Raw genomic sequence first — 5,000 nt, 5'->3', positions numbered from 1 at the left:
GAGGGTAAGATGATTCTGCCTGTGTATTTGTGTGTGTGTGTGTGTGTGTGTGTGAGTATGCGCGACTGCGCGTGGTGTTGGCATGGAGACGTATGGTCAGAGGCTGACCACTGGACTGCCGGACCACCGGACCTTCACGTCCGTCCGTTCCACCCCCCCCCCCCCCCCCATTCTCCAATCTGCATCCCTTGTGGCAGGTCTTTTTGTTGGGGGCCAGGAGGGAGGGTATTACAGCCTAGATGATCCCATATTACTGCCTGCTCTTTCAGCCCGGCTTTAGTTTTGTCATCTCGGTCCGGTCTTAGTTGTCCCGACTTGGCTGAGCCGTTCCCTTTGATGTGCTCATACACTGACCACCAGAATGCAACAATACACATTTTGTCCCCAGGAGGAAAAAATTGGTCGGGATCACAGCCTGACAACCTTTGTCAAACAAAGGGATTCAGTTCAAAAGGTGGCGTTACGATGAAACAGTTTAGAAAGTAGAAAGATGTTGTGAGTTGTGTGTGAGACGGCGATAAGTCGTTTCCGTCTTACGTTACCTGAGTTTGTCTCCTGGATGAGATGTTATGAAGTGTATGTGAGTTGTTAGTCATTGCTTTCAGTCGAGTTGTTTTGTTGGTCTCTTCTGTCTTTTTATTCCTTGTTTTAGTGTTACTTGGTGTTTATCTGTATATTGTTTTCTTTTTTTGTGAAGCAGTACCTGTACCTGCTCGATAAAAAAGAGTTGAGCTTTGGTAGAACATTGAGTTGTATAATGAATGATACGAGTCTAAAATACTGTCATGCATATACTCTGTGCTCGGCAAAACAGGTCTCAAAATCACACTTATAGCACATAAAAGTCACCTGCTGTATTTCAGCAGTTGGCATTTTTAACTTCTGAACCAAAATATAACATGATTGAATACAGCAATTTCACTAAAATAAGCACTAGTACTAGATTTTTAATAATGGTAGAAGCCGTGGAAAGTGTGACAAAACAATGTGACCCGTGGGTTTCCATGACATTTCCATGATTTTCCAAGGATGTTTCAATTGTAATGAAAAAAATATATATTTCATGACCAAACCAGTCCATGAAAAATGATGTGGCAAATGTGGCATGGGCAGGATTTAAGATGATCACAAATTCTCTCCATTCTTCTCCACCACACACTTTAATAACGTTTTCAATCAATGAATCCATCTCTGTGCCAAGCCTTTATAGTGCACAGGCTTTGATTTTGAGAAAATCGGTAGCCTATAATATAAGTATGCATTTCAATGTGTACGGGTCCCTGTACCTGTGTACGGGGCCCTGGCATGAAAGCGTCTTTGTGAGTAATTGAGGCAGGCTGACATGCATGGTGACGTGTTTCCATGTTTGTATGAAGGAGAGGTTTTTGTGTTTTGAGCACCCCATGGCTGATAAAGGGTAAACAGGCTCTTATGACGCGTTTCATGAACCATTAGTTGAGTAATTTAGGGCATCAGGACATTCAGCCCGGAACACCATTGAGGGATTAGATGAATCACACAACCGTGTAAAAGAGAGCTGAGACGGAGAGTTCTCTCAGAAATAGACAGCTACAAAACTAAAGGGCGAAGGTAATGGACGAACTGCATGCACTCAAAACTCATCTCGTGTTCTTTTATGTTGATTTGCGACTGAAAATGTAGCAATGCAGTTTTGGTTCAGGTAAAACGGTAATATTTTTTACTTGCGTGCAAGGTATTGTGGCCGTGCTGGCTTTTTTATGCGTATACTCGGAGGTATATATACTAGATGTTAATGGTGAAGTAATTAAGATATATTTCAATATTGGTTGGGTAACAGCAGGTAACGTATGTATGTACATACTTTAGTATTTAATTTCAATGTTTTACAGAGAGGCTGAGATTTGAAAGTTTGTAGCGGTCGACAGTACTCGACAAGTATAGCACTCGACAGAGTGCAGTTCTAGTTATATTATGTCGTCATTTAGTGCCCTAAACAAACATTAAAGTCCATAGACATGGCTGGCAAATGACATAATCTTCAGAAGCCTTGCATTGGAGGGGCTAGCTCCCCTCAAAAAACAAACGACAAGAAAACTCCTGTCCTGTCCATTATATGTTATTTATAAAGATCACAGATTTACTTCATATTTCCAGGAGCTGCATTCCAACAGAGGAGAACAAATATCTCCTTGCACGGCCATCGACCTCATGCCAATATAAGCCAATGAAAGTAAGAGAAGCATGCTAACCAGCAGCAAACGTGCAGATGGGAAAAGCAGCCTGGGAGCTCTCTGAAAAGAGACCACACTGTCTGTGTGAGATCGGTGGACTGTTAGTGTTATTTAACCACTTCTCGCCAAAAATAGCAGATCTACAGGCTGCAAACGCATCGCAGCGTCTAGAGTTAGCCTACGCAGTACCGCAGTTTGCAAATTCTACAAAAAAAACACAACACAAAAAGCCCTGAGGGCTCGTTTCCATTGTGGTCCTGTGTATTCAATTTATCAAGACATTTAAAGACACAATAACAATACAATAAATCATCAATACATATATATATAAAAGTAAAATGTCACTTTGTGCCATGCTATATGTCTATGAGCTTGTAGATCTGCTATTTTTGAAAACAAAAATATCCATAAATATATTTTTAAAGCGAGCATTTTAAACTCAAATCTTCTGGGGGTACCTGGAACAAAGTATTTTGAGATGTGGCTCGGCGGCCAAATACATCAAATTGTGGGGGTCCTTGACATGAAAAGGTTCGAGAACCACTCGCACACAAAATATGGTTTTTCAGAAAACTGTTTTAGATTAGGATTTAGAAGACTTTAGACATATATGGAGCTGACCTGTTCTGACATTCCATATGTTGACCTCATCAAATCCTGTACACTCAAGACACGCTCCATTAGCTCCATATAAGGCCAGTACAGAATTCATTCCATGTTGATCTGACCCCCCCCCCCCCCCCCCAAGCCAAAGCACCAGCGCTCATGAGTCTGCCGGTGGATGCGTACATTGCGACTTCACCCCCATCTCAGATATTTTTTTGATGGCGGTCGGCAGCTAAATACATAAAATTTTGGGTGTCCTTGACGGGAAAGAGTTTGAGAAATGAGCATAGTGCCTGTCACAGACATGATGTCACAGACATGATGTCACCGACATGATGTCACAGACATGATGTCACAGACATGATGTCACAGACATGCGCAGAACAAGTTCAGTCAGGAAACTCAGTGCAGTTGCTGCCGACCGTTCATTGGGCCGCCTCAGCATCCCATTCTCATGATTCACTTCATCCAATCACACACTCAGTCCATCTTCATACCGGATATATAAACTGGAGGTTTGCACTGCTCATCCTGCTGGCTTGCTGCTGCACACTGATACTGCAGCGCTGCTGTCTGCTGAAACTTTGGCTGCTCACCCTCCTCCACCCCAGCTACCACCTGGTGTTTTGGATCTGCTGTTTAGGTACGGGGGATTCGGAGTCCCTATGGTCGGGACTGATGCGCTTGATCTGAGAACCTAAAAAGCAGATCCAATTAATCTGAAAACCATAATAAATAAATTGCTCATTTTATAATTCAATAAATATATATTCCATGCATTCATGAGTTGTCCCGACTGAACCACTGACACAGCAAAATAGGGGTTGTCAGAAAACAGTTATAGGATTTAGAAGACATGATTTTGTAGATTATAAAACAGGTCCTTTCGAGGAAGCAATCTGATTGGTTGAAACAGCCTTCTAGCCGTGCTTCAAACCAGCATCATGGAACACCTAATCAATACAAGGAATTCAGCCAAAATTGTTCTCCCAGAGAGCAGCAGAGTCGGTGGCTAGTCTAGCTAGTTTCTTGGGACATTTGTGGTCGTAGTGGCTTCATCTGTCATTAAACAATTATGATTTTTTTGGCGACTATTTTAGTTTTAAGGGCAACTGTTGTATAATCGCAAAATTGCACTTGAGGGTGCTGCGCTGCTTACAGAACTCTCCTTCGGCTCATTCTTGCAGCAACGCAGGCGTGCCATTAATGACAGTAACGCACACCCTCTCGTGTAATATTGCTTAAGGCGGATGCCTCAGGTCTTAGTGGTTTAATGTGGGTTCATTAACGAACCGATGGCCAACCAGATGTGTCCGCCGCAGGCTATATGGCTCGTCTCCTAGAAACAAGCGTTTGGATGAAAGCTATACGTATTGTACAAGACAGTCACACAAAAAAAATCACACCTGTGTGAACCGAGTGGTGCAACTCCCCTCTCTCCCCCCCTTCTCTCTCTCTCTCTCTCTCTCCCCCCCTTCTCTCTCTCTCCCTCCCTCCCTCCCTCTCTCCCTCTCTCCCTCTCTCCCTCTCTCCCTCTCCCTCTCTCTCTCTCTCTCTCTCTCTCTCTCTCTCTCCCTCTCTCTCTCTCTCTCTCTCTCTCTATTATGGATATCAATCCGCGTCGCTGACAACTATTTTTTCATTATTATTTTGGGTCGGCCTTTCCTTCTTTAACATACCTCCTAGACCGGATCGTGCATGTGAGCTGCCGTCCACGGGGGTCGGCCTTAACTTCTTTAGCATACCTCCTAGACCGGATCGCGCATGCGAGCTGCCGTCCACCTCCCATTATACAGGCAGACTAAAAGCTTCAATAACTCCTAATCTACGGAGCTCTCCGTGGTTTGGTCAATTAGCGCGATGTTCGGAGGTCTTTGCTGATTATCCGGTGGTCTAGATGGAAACATTGGTGCTTTCTAGAGCAAGGATGGCTATATTTTAGCTCGCTAGCATTGACGCTATTTATTTAGCATAAGATGTGAGGCGCGCATTGTACACACACGCACGGATATTGCTGGCCATTGCTGGTTTCACGCATGCGCACACCACTCGTGCTCATGATGACTGATACATGATACAAGATACATGATACATGTGGACATTCCTGGTTATAGGAGTGGTTGCACCACTCAAAAAACTATGTTTAGAAGCCGTCGGAAAAGTGAGGCTGAGGCTCTCCCT

This window comes from Protomyctophum parallelum (genome assembly GCF_964188405.1).
Source record: "Protomyctophum parallelum genome assembly, chromosome: 6".
Lineage (NCBI taxonomy): Eukaryota > Metazoa > Chordata > Actinopteri > Myctophiformes > Myctophidae > Protomyctophum > Protomyctophum parallelum.
Note: the sequence above shows the minus strand (reverse complement) of the source record.